This window comes from Bos grunniens, chromosome 11 (assembly GCF_055505025.1).
Source record: "Bos grunniens cultivar Pamir isolate PY7600 chromosome 11, Bosgru_T2T1.0, whole genome shotgun sequence".
Lineage (NCBI taxonomy): Eukaryota > Metazoa > Chordata > Mammalia > Artiodactyla > Bovidae > Bos > Bos grunniens.
In genome coordinates, this window is record NC_141175.1 from 87,659,236 (window position 1) to 87,678,185 (window position 18,950).

At 37.8% G+C, this 18,950-nt stretch overlaps 1 long non-coding RNA gene across 2 annotated transcripts in view; it reads right to left on the bottom strand.

Annotated features, from left to right (window-relative positions):
- Positions 1 to 9,620, bottom strand: part of LOC147363499 (uncharacterized) — a 78,056-nt gene extending 68,436 nt beyond the window's left edge. The window contains exons 1-2 of one of the 2 annotated variants that reach the window (XR_015137224.1): positions 9,059 to 9,620; positions 8,910 to 8,966 (exon numbers count right to left, since the gene is read on the bottom strand). This is a non-coding gene — a long non-coding RNA (uncharacterized LOC147363499). The remainder of the gene's footprint in view (positions 1 to 8,909; positions 8,967 to 9,058) is intronic. The other variant, XR_015137223.1, reaches the window with a different exon arrangement.
- Positions 9,621 to 18,950: the final 9,330 nt, after the last annotated feature.

Consider the following 18,950-nt stretch of genomic DNA (forward strand, 5'->3'; position numbering starts at 1 on the left):
GCAGCACAATTGAACAAGAGAGCCTAAATAAATGACCACCTCCGCCCCCTTGTGTCAGGGCGGAAATTAGACACTGAAGAAACTTGCAAATAGAAGAAGCCAAAATAAACAAAGAAGAGGGAACTGCTTTGGAAGTGAAAGGTGCAACAGATTAAAACCCTGTAATTAGCACTGACTACATTGGAAGGGGCCTATAAACCTTGAAAAGAAGCTTAAGCTGGAATAAGGAACTATCTGAAACTGAACTGACCACACACTGCCCTCAACAGCTCCAGAGAAATTCCTAGATATATTTTACTATTATCATTTTTAAATTTTTTTGAATTTTTAAGTTCTTTATTACTCCTTTAATTTTCATTTTTAAAACCTACTATTACCTTGCAAAAAATAAGACCCTGTTTTTAAAGCAAATTTCATATATATATTTTTTTTTTTTAATAATTTTTGCAATTTTATTTTGGTTTTTTAATATTGTATTTTTGAGAGTCTAACCTCTACTCTAGATTTTTAATCTTTGCTTTTTGGTATGTGTTATCAATTTTGTACCTTTAAGAATCCAATCTTCAGCACCCATTTTTACTTGGAGTGTGATTACTGGCTTAATTGCTCTCTTCCTTTTTGACTCTCCTTTTTCTCCCCCAGGTCACCTCTATCTCCTCCCTCCCCTTTCTCTTCTCTAATTAACCCTGTGAATCTCTTTGGGTGTTTCAGGCTGTGGAGAACACTTAGGGAACTGATTACTGGCTAGATTGGTCTCTCTTCTTTTGACTCCCCCTCCTTTCCTCCTGGTCACCTCTATCTCCTTCCTCTTTCTCCTCTTCTCTATGTAACTCCATGAACCTCTCTGAGTGTTCCAGACTGTGGAGAGCAAATAGGGAATTGATTACTGGCTAGATTTCTCTCTCCCCTTTTGATTCCCCCTCTTCTCCTCCTGGTCACCTCTATCTCTCTCCTCCCTCTTCTCTTCTCCATGTAACTCTGGGAGTCCCTCGCTGTGGAGAATCTTTACACCATTAACCTAGATGTTTTATCATCAGTGCTGAATGCATGGAGAAGTCTTGAGACTACTGTAAGAATAGACTGAAAGCCAGAGGCAGGAGGCTTAAATCCAAAACTTGAGAACACCAGAAAACTCCTGATTCCAGGGAACATTCATCGACAAGAGCTCATCCAAAAGCCTCCATACCTACACTGAAACCAAGCTCCACCCAAGAGCCAACAAGTTACAGATCAAGACATACCAAGCTAATTCTCCAACAAAGCAGGAACATAACCCTGAGCATTAAAATACAGATGGCCAAAAGTCACACCAAACCCATAGACACCTCAAAACTCACTACTGGACACTTCATTCCACTCGAGAGAGAAGAGATCCAGCTCTACCCACCAGAACACCAACGCAAGCTTCCCTCACCAGGAAACCTTGACAAGCCACTCATCCAACCCCACCCACAGGAAGGAACCTTCCACAATAAAGAGGAACCACAAACTTCCAGCATACAGAAAGGCCACCCCAAACACAGCAATATAAACAAGATGAAAAGGCAGAGAAATATTCAACAGGTAAAGGAACACGATAAAAGCCCACCAAACCAAACAAAAGAGGAGGAGATAGGGAGTCTACCTGACAAAGAATTCAAATAATGATAGTAAAAATGATCCAAAATCTTGAAAACAAAATGGAGTTACAGGTAAATAGTCTGGATACAATGATTGAAAAGATGCAAGAAAAGTTTAACAAGGACCTAGAAGAAATAAAAAAGAGTCAATAATAATCAATAATGAATAATGCAATAACTGACATCAAAAGCACTCTGGAGGGAACCAACAGTAGAATAATTGAGGCAGAAGATAGGATAAGTGAGGTGGAAGATAGAATGGTGGAAATAAATGAAGCAGAGAGGAAAAAAGAAAAAAGAATTAAAAGAAATGAGGACAACCTCAGAGGCCTCTGGGACAATGTTAAACACCCCAATATTCGAATCATAGGAGTCCCAGAAGACGAAGACAAAAAGAAAGACCATGAGAAAATAGTTGAGGAGATAATAGTTGAAAATTTCCCTAAAATGGGGAAGGAAATAGCCACCCAAGTCCAAGAAACCCAGAGAGTCCCAAACAGGATAAACCCAAGGCGAAACACCCCAAGACACATATTAATCAAATTAACGAAGATCAAACACAAAGAATAAGTAGTAAAAGCAGCAAGGGAAAAACAACAAATAACACACAAGGGGATTCCCATAAGGATAACTGCTGATCTTTCAATAGAAACTCTTCAGGCCAGGAGGGAATGACAGGACATACTTAAAGTGATGAAAGAGAAAAATCTACAACCCAGATTACTGTACCCAGCAAGGATCTCATTCAAATATGAAGGAGAAATCAAAAGCTTTAAAGACAAGCAAAAGCTGAGAGAATTCAGCACCGCTAAACCAGCTCTTCAACAAATGCTAAAGGATCTTCTCTAGACAGGAAACACAGAAAAGGTTTATAAACTTGAACCCAAAACAACAAAGTAAATGGCAATGGGATCATACTTATCAATAATTACCTTAAATGTAAATGGGTTGAATGCTCCAACCAAAAGACAAAGACTGGTTGAATGGATACAAAAACAAGACCCCTATATATGCTGTCTACAAGAGACCCACCTCAAAACAGGGGATACATACAGACTGAAAGTGAAGGGCTGGAAAAAGATATTTCATGCAAATGGAGACAAAATAAAGCAGGAATAGCAATACTCATATCAGATAAAATAGACTTTGAAATAAAGGCTGTGAAAAAGGATACTACATAATGATCAAAGGATCAATCCAAGAAGAAGATATAACAATTACAAATATATATGCACCCAACATAGGAGCACTGCAATATGTAAGGCAAATGCTAACAAGTATGAAAAGGGAAATTAACAGTAACACAATAATAGTGGGAGACTTTAATACCCTACTCACACTTATGGATAGATCAACTAAACAGAAAATTAGCAAGGAAACACAAACTTTAAACGATACAATAGACCAGTTAGACCTAATTGAAATCTACAGGACATTTCACCCCAAAACAATGAATTTTACCTTTTTCTCAAGTGCACACGGAACTTTCTCCAGGATAGATCACATCCTGGGCCATAAATCTAGCCTTGGTAAATTCAAAAAAACTGAAATCATCTCAAGCATCTTTTCTGATCACAATGTGGTAAGATTAGATGTCAACTACAGGGAAAAAAACTATTAAAATACAAACATATGGAGGCTAAACAACACACTTCTGAATAAACAACAAATCATAGAAGAAATCAAAAAAGAAATCAAAATATGCATAGAAACAAATGAAAATGAAAACACAACAACCCAAACCCATGGCATTCAGTAAAAGCAGTGTTAAGAGGAAGTTTCATGGCAATACAAGCTTACCTCAAGAAGAAGGAAAAAAATCAAATAAATAACCTAACTCTACACCTAAAACAACTAGAAAAAGAAGAAATGAAGAACCCCAGGGTTAGTAGAAGGAAAGAAATCATAAAAATTAGGGCAGAAATAAATGCAAAAGAAACAAAGGAGACCATAGCAAAAATCAATAAAGCTAAAAGCTGGTTCTTTGAGAAGATAAATTGACAAACCATTAGCTAGACTCATCAAGAAAAAAAGGGAGAAGAATCAAACCAACAAAATTAGAAATGAAAATGGAGAGATCACAACAGACAACACAGAAATACAAAGGATCAAAGAGACTACTATCAGCAACTATATGCCAATAAAATGGACAACTTAGAAGAAATGGACAAATTCTTAGAAAAGTATAACTTTCCAAAACTGAACCAGGAAAAAATAGAAAATCTTAACAGACCCATCACAAGCACAGAAATCAAAACTGTAATCAGAAACCTTCCAACAAACAAAAGCCCAGGACCAGATGGCTTCACAGCTGAATTCTACCAAAAATTTAGAAAAGAGCTAATACCTATCCTACTCAAACTCTTCCAGAAAATTACAGAGGAAGGTAAATTTTCAAACTCATTCTATGAGGCCACCATCACCCTAATACCAAAACCAGACAAAGATGCCACAAAACAAGAAAATTGTAGGCCAATATCACTGATGAACATAGATGCAAAAATCCTTAACAAAATTCAAGCAAACAGAATCCAACAACGTATTAAAAAGATCATACATCATGACCAAGTGGGCTTTATCCCAGGGATGCAAGGATTCTTCAATATTCTCAAATCAGTCAATGTAATACACCACATTAACGAATTTAAAGATAAAGTCATATGATTATCTCAATAGATGCAGAGAAAGCCTTTGACAAAATTCAACATCCATTTATGATAAAAACTATCCAGAAAATAGGCATAGAAGGAACATACCTCAACATAATAAAAGCCATATATGATAAACCCACAGCAAACATTATCCTCAATGGTGAAAAATTGAAAGCATTTCCCCTAAAGCCAGGAACAAGACAAGGATGCTCACTCTCACCACTACTATTCAACATAGTTTTGGAAGTTTTGGCCACAGCAATCAGAGAAGAAAAATAAATAAAAGGAATTGAGATTGGAAAAGAAGAAGTAAAACTCTCATTATTTGCAGATGACATGATCCTCTACATAGAAAATCCTAAAGACTCCATCAGAAAATTACTAGAGCTAATCAATGAATATAGTAAACTTGCAAGATATAAAATTAACACGCAGAAATCTCTTGCATTCCTACACACTAACAATGAGAAAACAGAAAGAGAAATTAAGGAAAAAATTCCATTCACCACTGCGATGAAAAGAAGAAAATACTTAGAAATAAAGCTACCTAAAGAAACAAAAGAACTATATATAGAAAACTATAAAACACTGATGAAAGAAATCAAAGATGATACAAATAGATGGAGAAATATACCATGTTCATGGATCGGAAGAATCAATATAGTGAAAATGAGTATACTACCCAAAGCAATTTATAGATTCAATGCAATCCCTATCAAGCTACCAAAGGCATTTTTCAGAGAACTAGAACAAATAATTTCGCAATTTGTCTGGAAATACAAAAAACCTCGAATAGCCAAAGCAATCTTGAGAAAGAATGGAACTGAAGGAATCAACCTGCCTGACTTCAGTCTCTACTACAAAGCTATAGTCATCAAGACAGTATGGTACTGGCACTAAGACAGAAATATAGATCAATGGAACAAAATAGAAAGCCCAGAGATAAATCCATGCATCTATGGACACCTTATCTTTGACAAAGGAGGCAAGAATATACAATGGAGAAAAGATGATCTCTTTAACAAGTGGTGCTGGGAAAACTGGTCAACCACTTGTAAAAGAATGAAACTAGAACACTTTCTAACACCATATACAAAAATAAACTCAAAATGGATTAAAGATCTAAATATAAGACCAGAAACTATAAAACTCCTAGAGGAAAACATAGGCAAAATACTTTCTGACGTAAATCATAGCCGGATCCTCTATGACCCACCTTCCAGAATAATGGAAATAAAAGCAAAAATAAACAAATGGGACCTAATTAAACTTAAAAACTTTTGCACAATGAAGCAATCTATAAGCAAGGTGAAAAGACAGCCTTCAGAATGGGAGAAAATAATAGCAAATGAAGCAACTGACAAAGAATTAGTCTCAAAAATATACAAGCAACTCCTGCAGCTCAATTCCAGAAAAATAAGCGACCCAATCAAAAAATGGGCCAAAGAACTAAACAGACATTTCTCCAAAGAAGACATACAGATGGCTAACAAACAGATGAAAAAGATGCTCAACATCACTCATTATCAGAGAAATGCAAATCAAAACCACAATGAAGTACCAGCTCACACCAGTCATAATGGCTGCTATCAAAAAGTCTACAAACAATAAATGCTGGAGAGGGTGTGGAGAAAAGGGAAGCCTCTTACACTGTTGGTGGGAATGCAAACTAGTACAGCCACTATGGAGAACAGTGTGGAGATTCCTTAAAAAACTGGAAATAAAACTGCCATACAACCCAGCAATCCCACTGGTGGGCATACACACCAAGGAAACCAGAATGGAAAGAGACACGTATACCCCAGTGTGTATCACAGCACTGTTTATAATAGCCAGGACATGGAAGCAACCTAGATGTCCATCGGCAGGCAAATGGTTAAAAAAGCTATGGTACATATACACAACGGAATATTACTCAGCTATTAAAAAGAATGCATTTGAATCAGTTCTAATAAGGTAGATGAAACTGGAGCCTATTATTCAGAGTGAAGTAAGTCAGAAAGAAAAACACCAATACAGTATACTAACGCATATATATAGAATTTAGAAAGATGGTAACGATGACCCCATATGCGAGACAGGAAAAGAGACACAAATGTAAAGAACAGACTTCTGGACTCTGGGAGAAGGCAAGGGTGGGATGATTTGAGAGAATAGCATTGAAACATATATATTATCATATGTGCAACAGATCGCCAGCCCAGGTTTGCTGCATGAGACAGGGTGCTCAGGGCTGGTGCACTGGGATGACCCTGAGGGATGGGATGGAGAGGGAGGTGGCGGGGGGGGGGCGTTCAGGATGGGGAACACATGTACACCTATAGCTGATTCATGTTAGTGTATGGCAAAAACCACCACAATATTGTAAAGTAATTAGCCTCCAATTAAAATTTTAAAATAAACAAATAAAATTTAAAAAAATAAAAATCTGAGTAATAGAAGTTCAGCTATTACTGGATATAAATGATATGTAAACTTTGGATAATCTTATTACTAAAGATGAGTTTTGCCTTTATTAATATATTAGAGTTGATAATGATCAACTCTGCAAATATAATCTATACCAGTGGTCTCCAAATTTTGTTTTAATTACTGTCCCATCAGTTAAAAATAATGTGTGTTAGGTATTCACAGTATCTGTATATTATTTATAAAATATATATGGATACTATATGTTAAAATATACTAAATTTAGAATTTTTAAAGGAAGAAATTAAAAACTAAATGTAAATAGTAGTTCTTTTGTTTTCACATAGACCATTTTGAGAGCTTCACTTTGAACATAACAGTACATAGGATATAGGCAAATAGTAAAATCCTGAGTTACTTCAGCAGTACAATGTGGATGCTTCAGGAGCACCATAGAACTGGGTTATGGAGAATCCTTTTCAGATGCTATTACTCTTCTCTCGCTATTACAAAATCCTTCCCACCATCATAGCACAAGTTAGCAGGATAGCAAAGTATAGAGATGGTCAGAACAGAGAATTCAGCAAAAGATAATATATGCAGCCAATGATATATTAAAGAAAAGCAAGTCTTAAATTTCAGAATGATATGGGTCTGCACAAATGGAAATTACAGTAATATAGCCATACATTAGGAGGAAATATAATTGTTAAGGCTCTAGTATGACCAAACTGAGAGGAGGGAGGGGAGTTAAGAATGTTGAAAGTCATTTCTTAATTTCTTAATACACAGATAGTGAGTGCATATGATTTGTAATATGCCACACAAAACCCTATATAAACTGTTCTGTCTTTTCCAAGCCCATTGGCAATGTGCTTACTTGATAAAAGTTTACATTGTAAGGTAATGTCTTCACTCCAGCTCTGATTTATTGAGTGCTCTAAGTACCTTACAGACATTATCCCACCCAGCTTCTCAAGGTCAGTGTCCTCATCTACAAAAAGGAATAACCATCCCCAACAAGTAACTCCAGGCTTGTACAGGAATTCAGTCCCAGAGACAAAACTTTAGGCTAAGGCAGATCAATGCAGTGGGCTTCAACACTCCTATACTACCAGTCAAGAACAAAGATCTACTTATTCTACTTGTCATAGAATGACATCAACTTGCCTTTTCAGCAGTCCTAGTTACTCCATTCGGAGAAGGCAATGGTACCCCACTCCAGTACTTTTGCCTAGAAAATCCCATGGACAGAGGAGCCTGGTAGGCTGCAGTCCATGGGGTCGCTAGAGTTGGACACAACTGAGCGACTTCACTTTCACTTTTCACTTTCATGCGTTGGAGAAGGAAATGGCACTCCAGCGTTCTTGCCTGGAGAATCCCAGGGATGGGGGAGCCTGGTGGGCTGCCGTCTATGGAGTCGCACAGAGTCAGACACGACTGAAGCGACTTAGCCGCAGCAGCAGCAGCAGCAGCAGTTACTCCATTAAATCTTTTCTACTCAGAAAATCAGATAGAGCAAAACAATCATTAAACAATTGGTTAAGCCGTTCTTGTTCTTTTCCTTATCAGCCTTAGATAGGGAAACACTTGCCAGAGCATTGAGGAGCATCCAGATTCTTCCCTACTATCAAAAGAAGTATCCTTGAACTCCTCTGTTTGAGGACAGAGGAACTCAACTGTTCCTCTGAGACAGAACTCAGCTGTTGCTGATAACACCCACCAAACTGATAATACTTTTGATCTAATTTTATTTTATTGCAGGGATGCTGCTAGAGTTTCTGGAAGGAATCAGCCATTGGATGAGAAATGAACTTGGAGTGCTTATGAATTTCTCTCAATTTAATGATTTTAAACCTTGGGCTGGGAAATGGTGGGTGAAGTGGGAAGGAAGTCATTTTAAACGTCCTGATACTAACCAAATAATAAAAAAGGATTTATTTTTATCCAGTGTTATAACATTGTTGAGTAATATACTTATGAAAAACATTACTGGAGCTTGAGAGGACCCAATAAATCACACTCTCTCTTCTGCCAAAGTTCTAAATTTATATAGAGAAAGGAGTAAAACAGATACAGAGCATATTAGCACCTATATTATTAATAAAGATTCTGCTGAACAATGTTTTGCCCCCAGTTTTGCCCCCAGAAGGCTCTAAAATAGTCCCTAGGAGTTCACCAATTAAATTGATCCCAATGCCACTTTTCATCCAAGGGAAAACATTCATACCTTATTCTATTTTCACTTTAGTCCATCCACAGTGTCCAAAATATATTACCAATAGTTCTGCAAAACACAAAGAAAATCCTTTAAGAAAAAAAGAAAAAAAACACTCCAAATACGCTAGACACTCTATGTATAAATTTAAGCCTGCTTACCATGAAGTTCCTAGAAAGAAATTAAAATCCTCAAATTAAATCCCTTTACAAACATTAGGCTAAAAACATGAAAAGCCCAAAGAAATTCACGTTTAATATCAAATTCACTTTCTTTGTATGTTAAAAATTCTAAGAAACCGTTTAAAGTTTCTCTTTCAGGGAGGGACGGAGTTCCGTCCCGGGAAGGGAATCTTAAAAAGAGAGAAGTTTCCAAACACCAGGAAACCTTCTCATTGCTGAATCTGTGCCGAGCTTTGGAAGCACAGAGGGCAACATAACAGGGAGAAAAAATAAATAAACAACTAAAACTCGCAGATTGCGAGCCCTACAGTAACTCCCCCAGCGGAGAAGCAGCGCAGACGCCTGCATCCGCCATTAGCAAGCGGGGGCTGGGCAGGGAGGCGCGGCGCGGGCTGCATCGCTGAGAGTAAGAATCTGGCCTGAATACCCTGAGCGCTATCTGAGCGAAATAATTTGGGCTAGCAAACCAGACTGTGGGATATCTACCACGCGAAAAGCCAGCCCTAACCTAAGACCGCCAGGCCTGCGCACGGAACAAAGGACTGAACAGAGATAGCCGGCTGCAGACCTTCCCCCTCCGGTGACAGGCAGCCAGAGCCGGAAGGGGGCAATCGCAGCCCCAGAGAGACATTATCAATAAAACTGTAAGCAGGCTTCTTTGCTAACTAAAACTTCTTGGGGGTCTGGACGGTCAACATCTGCCTGAGAAGGTGCGCCGGTTTTACACCCAGATAACCAAGTGGCGGGGAGGCGATAAGTCGCAGCATTGGCGCTCGCCAAACACCTCATCACCTGAGCTGCTCGGACCTGGGAAGAGCACAAAACGCAGGCCCAACTGAGTCTGCGCCTCTGAGGACTACCCGAGTGCCTGAACCTGAGCGGCTTGGACCTGGGAGGTGCATGCAACCCAGGGCCTGCAGCAGATTGTTCCCGGCGGAACAACCTAGAGCCGGAGCAGTGTGGGCAGGGTGGCTACATGCGCCGTGAGCGGGGGCAGCCCCAGGGTGGCTGAGGCACTGCGAGCCCGCGCCAGTGTTATTTGTTTGCAGCATCCCTCCCTCCCTCCCCACAGCGCGACTGAACAAGTAAGCCTAAAAAAAAAAATAAGTGTCCTCCACCGTCCCCTTTGTGTCAGGGCAGAAACCAGATACTGAAGAGACTAGCAAACAGAAGAAGATATAACAGAGGGAAACGCCTTGGAAGCTACAGGTAATAGATCAAAACCCTGTGGTTACTACAGACTACATAGGAAGGGGCCTATAGATCTTGAGAAATATAAGTCTGACCAAGGAACTAGCCAAAAATGAACTGAACCCACAACACCCACAACAAAACCAAGAAAGTCCTAGATATATTTTTATTATTTTTACGATCATTCTTTCTTTTTTTTTAATTAAAAAAAATTTTTTAAGTCCTCTATTGTTCCTTTAATTTTCATTTTTATAACCTATTACTTTGCAAAAAAAAAAAAGACCCTATTTTTTTCTTCTTCAGCAAACTTCATATATATATATTTTATAATTTTTTGACCTTGTTTTTTTTTTTCTTCTTCTTTTCTTTAACATTGTATTTTTGAAATTCCAAACTCTACTCTAGATTTTTAATTTTCGCTTTTTGGTATATGTTATCAATTTTGTACCTATAGTTTTTTTTTTTATATAATTTCTGTGACTTCTTTTTTTCTTCTTCTCTGTTTCTTTCTCTTCTTCTTTTATATAACATTGTACATCTGAAATTCCAAACTCTACTCTAGATTTTTAATTTATGCTTTTTGGTATTTGATATCAATTTTGTACCTGTATTTTCTTTATAATTTTTGTGACATTGTTTGTTTTTGTTTGTTTGTTTTCTCTCTTTATTTTTCTTCTTCTTCTTTTTTTTTTTTAACATTGTATTTTTGAAATTCCAAACTCTACTCTAGATTTTTAATTTTTGCTTTTTGGTATTAGTTATCAATTTTGTACCTGTACTTTCTTTATAATTTTCGCGACCTTGTTTGTTTTTGTTTGTTCGTTTTTTCTCTCTTTCTTTTCCTTCTTCTTTTCTTTAACATCGTATTTTTGAAATTCCAAACTCTACTCTAGATTTTTAATTTTTGCTTTTATGTATTTGTTACCAATTTTGTACCTTTAAGAACCCAATCTTCAGGACCCATTTGTCACTAGGGAGCGAGATTACTGGCTTGACTGCTCTCTCTCCCTTTGGACTCTCCTTTTTCTCCACCAGGTCTCCTGTGTCTCCTCCCTAACCCCTCTCTACTCTACCCAACTCTGTGAATTTCTGTGTGTTCCAGATGGTGGAGAACACTTAGGGAACTGATTACTGGCTGGATCTGTCTGCCTCCTTTTCATCCCCCCCTTTTATCCTTCTGGCCACCTCTGTCACCTTCCTCCTTCTTCTCTTCTCTGTATAACTCCGTGAACATCTCTGAGTGGTCCAGTTGCGGAGTGCACATAAGGAAGTAACTACTGGCTAGCCCACTCTCTCCAGTATTGATTCACCTCATTTCATTTGGGTCACCTCTAACTCCCTCCTCCCTCTTCTCTTCTCCATGTAACCCTGTGAACCTCTCTGAGTGACCCTCACCGTAGAGAAACTTTTCATCTTTAATGTAGATGTTTTATCAATGGTGCTGTATAGAAGGAGAAGTTTTGAAACTACTGTAAAAATAAGACCGATAACCGGAAGCAGGAGACTTAAGTCCAAACCCTGACTCCAGGGAACTCCTGACTCCAAGGAACATAAATTGACAGGAGCTCATCAAACGCCTCCATACCGACACTGAAACCAAGCACCACACAAGGGCCAATAAGTTCCAGGGCAAGACATACCAAGCAAATTCTCCAGCAACAAAGGAACACAGCCCTGAGCTTCAAGATACAGGCTGCCCAAAGTCACCCCAAAACTATAGACATCTCATAACTCATTACTGGACATTTCATTGCACTCCAGAGAGAAGAAATACAGCTCCACCCACCAGAACACTGACACAAGCTTCCCTAACCAGGAAACCTTGACAAGCCACCTGTACAAACCCACACACAGTGAGGAAACGCCACAATAAAGAGAACTCCACAATCTGCCAGAATACAGAAAGGACACCCCAAACTCAGCAATTTAAACAAGATGAAGAGACAGAGGAATACTCAGCAGATAAAGGAACAGGATAAATGCCCACCAAACCAAACAAAAGAGGAAGAGATAGGGAATCTACCTGATAAAGAATTCCAAATAATGATAGTGAAATTGATCCAAAATCTTGAAACTAAAATGGAATCACAGATAAATAGCCTGGAGACAAGGATAGAGAAGATGCAAGAAAGGTTTAACAAGGACCTAGAAGAAATAAAAAAGAGTCAATATATAATGAATAATGCAATAAATGAAATTAAAAACACTCTGGAGCCAACAAATAGTAGAATAACAGAGGCAGAAGATAGGATTAGTGAATTAGAAGATAGAATGGTAGAAATAAATGAATCAGAGAGGATAAAAGAAAAACGAATTAAAAGAAATGAGGACAATCTCAGAGACCTCCAGGACAATATTAAATGCTACAACATTCGAATCATAGGGGTTCCAGAAGAAGAAGACAAAAAGAAAGACCATGAGAAAATACTTGAGGAGATAATAGTGGAAAACTTCCCTAAAACGGGGAAGGAAATAATCACCCAAGTCCAAGAAACCCAGAGAGTCCCAAACAGGATAAACCCAAGGAGAAACACCCCAAGACACATATTAATCAAATTAACAAAGGTCAGACACAAAGAACAAATATTAAAAGCAGCAAGGGAAAAACAACAAATAACACACAAGGGAATTCCCATAAGGATAACAGCTGATCTTTCAATAGAAACTCTTCAAGCCAGGAGGGAATAGCAAGACATACTTAAAATGATGAAAGAAAATAACCTACAGCCCAGATTATTGTACCCAGCAAGGATCTCATTCAAGTATGAAGGAGAAATCAAAAGCTTTTCAGACAAGCAAAAGCTGAGAGAATTCTGCACCACCAAACCAGCTCTCCAACAAATACTAAAGGATATTCTCTAGACAGGAAACACAAAAACAGTGTATAAACTCAAACCCAAAACAATAAAGTAAATGGCAACGGGATCATACTTATCAGTAATTACCTTAAACGTAAATGGGTTGAATGCCCCAACCAAAAGACAAAGACTGGCTGAATGGATACAAAAACAAGACCCCTACATATGTTGTCTACAAGAGACCCACCTCAAAACAGGGGACACACACAGACTGAAAGTGAAGGGCTAGAAAAAGATTTTCCATGCAAATAGGGACCAAAAGAAAGCAGGAGTAGCAATACTCATATCAGATAAAATAGACTTTAAAACAAAGGCTGTGAAAAGAGACAAAGAAGGTCACTACATAATGATCAAAGGATCAATCCAAGAAGAAGATATAACAATTATAAATATATATGCACGCAACACAGGAGCACCACAGTACGTAAGACAAATGCTAACAAGTATGAAAGGAGAAATTAACAATAACACAATAATAGTGGGAGACTTTAATACCCCACTTACACCTATGAATAGATCAACTAAACAGAAAATTAACAAGGAAACACAAACTTTAAACGATACAATAGACCAGTTAGACCTAATTGATATCTATAGGACATTTCATCCCAAAACAATGAATTTCACCTTTTTCTCAAGCGCACATGGAACCTTCTCCAGGATAGATCACATCCTGGGCCATAAAGCTAGCCTTGGTAAATTCAAAAAAATAGAAATCATTCCAAGTATTTTTTCTGACCACAATGCAGTAAGATTAGATCTCAATTACAGGAGAAAAACTATTAAAAATTCCAACATATGGAGGCTGAACAACACGCTGCTGAATAACCAACAAATCACAGAAGAAATCAAAAAAGAAATCAAAATTTGCATAGAAACGAATGAAAATGAAAACACAACAACCCAAAACCTGTGGGACACGGTAAAAGCAGTCCTAAGGGGAAAGTTCATAGCAATACCGGCACACCTCAAGAAACAAGAAAAAAGTCAAATAAATAACCTAACTCTACACCTAAAGCAACTAGAAAAGGAAGAAATGAAGAACCCCAGGGTTAGTAGAAGGAAAGAAATCTTAAAAATTAGAGCAGAAATAAATGCAAAAGACACAAAAGAGACCATAGCAAAACTCAACAAAACCAAAAGCTGGTTCTTAGAAATGATAAATAAAATTGACAAACCATTAGCCAGACTCATCAAGAAACAAAGGGAGAAAAATCAAATCAACAAAATTAGAAACGAAAATGGAGAGATCACAAAAGATAACACAGAAATACAAAGGATCATAAGAGACTACTATCAACAATTATATGCCAATAAAATGGACAACGTGGAAGAAATGGACAAATTCTTAGAAAAGTACAACTTTCCAAAACTCGACCAGGAAGAAATAGAAAATCTTAACAGACCCATCACAAGCATGGAAATTGAAACTGTAATCAAAAATCTTCCAGCAAACAAAAGCCCTGGTCCAGTTGGCTTCACAGCTGAATTCTACCAAAAATTTAGAGAAGAGCTAACACCTATCCTGCTCAAACTCTTCCAGAAAATTGCAGAGGAAGGTAAACTTCCAAACTCGTTCTATGAGGCCACCATCACCCTAATACCAAAACCTGACAAAGATCCCACAAAAAAAGAAAACTACAGGCCAATATCACTGATGAACATAGATGCAAAAATCCTTAACAAAATTCTAGCAATCAGAATCCAACAACACATTAAAAAAATCATACACCATGACCAAGTGGGCTTTATCCCAGGGATGCAAGGATTCTTCAATATCTGCAAATCAATCAATGTAATACACCACATTAACAAATTGAAAAATAAAAACCATATGATTATCTCAATAGATGCAGAGAAAGCCTTTGACAAAAGTCAACATCCATTTATGATAAAAACTCTCCAGAAAGCAGGAATAGAAGGAACATACCTCAACATAATAAAAGCCATATATGATAAACCCACAGCAAACACTATCCTCAATGGTGAAAAATTGAAAGCATTTCCTCTAAAGTCAGGAACAAGACAAGGGTGCCCACTTTCACCATTACTATTCAACATAGTTTTGGAAGTTTTGGCCACAGCAATCAGAGCAGAAAAAGAAATAAAAGGAATCCAAATTGGAAAAGAAGAAGTAAAACTCTCACTATTTGCAGATGACATGATCCTCTACATAGAAAACCCTAAAGATTCCACCAGAAAATTACTAGAAATAATCAATGACTATAGTAAAGTTGCAGGATATAAAATCAACACACAGAAATCCCTTGCATTCCTATACACTAATAATGAGAAAACAGAAAGAGAAATTAAGGAAACAATTCCATTCACCATTGCAACGGAAAGAATAAAATACTTAGGAATATATCTACCTAAAGAAACTAAAGACCTATATATAGAAAACTATAAAACACTGGTGAAAGAAATCAAAGAGGACACTAATAGATGGAGAAATACACCATGTTCATGGATTGGAAGAATCAATATAGTGAAAATGAGTATACTACCCAAAGCAATTTATAGATTCAGCGCAATCCCTATCAAGCTACCAACAGTATTCTTCACAGAGCTAGAAAAAATAATTTCACAATTTGTATGGAAATACAAAAAACCTCGAATAGCCAAAGCAATCTTGAGAAAGAAGAATGGAACTGGAGGAATCAACCTACCTGACTTCAGGCTCTACTACAAAGCCACAGTTATCAAGACAGTATGGTACTGGCACAAAGACAGAAATATAGATCAATGGAATAAAATAGAAAGCCCAGAGATAAATCCACGCACATATGGACACCTTATCTTTGACAAAGGAGGCAAGAATATACAATGGATTAAAGACAATCTCTTTAACAAGTGGTGCTGGGAAATCTGGTCAACCACTTGTAAAAGAATGAAACTAGACCACTTTCTAACACCATACACAAAAATAAACTCAAAATGGATTAAAGATCTAAACGTAAGACCAGAAACTATAAAACTCCTAGAGGAGAACATAGGCAAAACACTCTCTGACATACATCACAGCAGGATCCTCTATGACCCACCTCCCAGAATATTGGAAATAAAAGCAAAAATAAACAAATGGGACCTAATTAACCTTAAAAGCTTCTGCACATCAACAGAAACTATTAGCAAGGTGAAAAGACAGCCTTCAGAATGGGAGAAAATAATAGCAAATGAAGCAACTGACAAACAACTAATCTCAAAATATACAAGCAACTCCTACAGCTCAACTCCAGAAAAATAAACCACCCAATCAAAAAATGGGCCAAAGAACTAAATAGACATTTCTCCAAAGAAGACATACAGATGGCTAACAAACACATGAAAAGATGCTCAACATCACTCATTATCAGAGAAATGCAAATCAAAACCACTATGAGGTACCATTTCACACCAGTCAGAATGGCTGCGATCCAAAAGTCTACAAATAATAAATGCCGGAGAGGGTGTGGAGAAAAGGGAAGCCTCTTACACTGTTGGTGGGAATGCAAACTAGTACAGCCACTATGGAGAATAGTGTGGAGATTCCTTAAAAAACTTGAAATAGAACTGCCTTATGATCCAGCAATCCCACTGCTGGGCATACACACTGAGGAAACCAGAAGGGAAAGAGACACGTGTACCCCAATGTTCATCGCAGCACTGTTTATAATAGCCAGGACATGGAAGCAACGTAGATGTCCATCAGCAGATGAATGGATAAGAAAGCTGAGGTACATATACACAATGGAGTATTACTCAGCCATTAAAAAGAATATATTTGAATCAGTTCTAATGAGGTGGATGAAACTGGAGCCTATTATACAGAGTGAAGTAAGCCAGAAGGAAAAACATAAATGCAGTATACTAACGCATATATATGGAATTTAGAAAGATGGTAACAATAACCCGGTGTACGAGACAGCAAAAGAGACACTGATGTATAGAACAGTCTTATGGACTCTGTGGGAGAGGGAGAGGGTGGGAAGATTTGGGAGAATGACATTGAAACATGTAAAATATCACGTAAGAAACGAGTTGCCAGTCCAGGTTCGATACACGATACTGGATGCTTGGGGCTAGTGCACTGGGACGACCCAGAGGGATGGTATGGGGAGGGAGGAGGGAGGAGGGTTCAGGATGGGGAACACATGTATACCTGTGGCGGATTCATTTTGATATTTGGCAAAACTAATACAATTATGTAAAGTTTAAAAATAAAATAAAATTTTAAAAAAAAAAAGCAGAAAAAATAAATAAAGTTTCTCTTTCTGGCAAAATAGCTGACTAAGCATAATGAAAATGTCTCGTAATAAAAAACACTTACCAATGCTGAAAAAATATACAAAGCACTTCGTTAAATGCCTAGCAACAGGGTTGGCAAGAAAGTAATAGGAATCCTTCATGGTCAAACTTGTTAAAAAAAAGAAAAAAGCACAAATTCAGCAATATAACTAAACATTGAAGCAAAAAGCTACCCCCAAGTATCCAGTGATTTTTGATAAACTAGAGAGTAAATTTCAATGAGCCATAAGCAACAAGGCTTGTGTCCTGAGGAAGATAAGATGCTGGATGAAGGACTCCTGATAAAGGCTGAACACCCACAGGATGATATCCTCAAATGGAAAAAAAAAGCAGTAATTCATGGAGATAGACCATAAAGAACCTTGACTTCTAGTAATGGATCTAGAGGGAAAGGCCATAATCTCTGAGAATTATGTCAAACCTAGACAGCGTATTAAAAAGCAGAGACATTCCTTTGCTCACAAAGGTCTGTATAGTCAAAGCTATGGTTTTTCCAGTAGTCATGTATGGATGTGAGAGTTGAACCATAAAGAAGGCTGAGCACCAAAGAACTGATGTTTTTGAACTATAGTGTTAGAGAAGACTCTTGAGAGTCCCTTGGACTAAAAGGAGATCAATCCTAAAGGAAATCAGTCCTGAATATTCCTTGGAAGGACTGATGTTGAAGCTGAAGCTCCAATAATTTGGCCACCTGATGCATGGAGCCAATTCATTAGAAAAGACCCTGATGTTGGGAAGGATTGAAGGCAGGAAGAGAAGGGGACGACAGAGGACAAGATGGTTGGATTATCACTGACTCAACAGACATGTGTTTGAGGAAGATCCAGGACATGGTGAAGGACACGGATGCCTGGTGTGTTGCAGTCCATAGGGTTGCAAAGAGTCAGACATGACTGAGCTACTGAATAACAAATTATGAGACAAGTCCTAGTTATCTTACTTTTACTGTAACATTTAATATTCACTTCAACTCAATAACATTGTTATAAATATATTCATTTTTCAGACTTCAAGCTTAAGTCATCTGGCCAGGATCAGACAAATCATCAGTAGCATAGCTAGAATGCAAATCTAAATCTGTCTGATTTAGCAGCAGAGACCCAGTCCATAAGCCACACTGTTGATCGGCTAAGGAATGAAAAGGGTTTCAGAGAATCTTTTTAACAAAGAAAGGATAACAGTTGCCCAGGCAACAAAGCTCTCAGTTTCAAAATATATCATGTGCTCTGAGCCAAATCAGCCATAGAGTATTTCAAGACCTTTGCTGCTGACATAAAATGGGAATTGGACCAGCGACTCAAGACTCAGACCACCCAAGATCAACCCTGCCTCTCCACTCATGACCTCTAGTTGGTTAAGTTGGTCACTGAATAGATGAAATGAGCATTTCCCTTTAGTGCTCAAACAGATCTCCCAAGGAAGTCATTTAAAGGCAAAGTCTAAGCTCCTGGGCCCAGGTATTCTTGCCCAACAGAATTAGGACAGAGCTCAGAGTGTATTTACATTTAAATTTGCACCGGCTGTTAGTTTCAGCT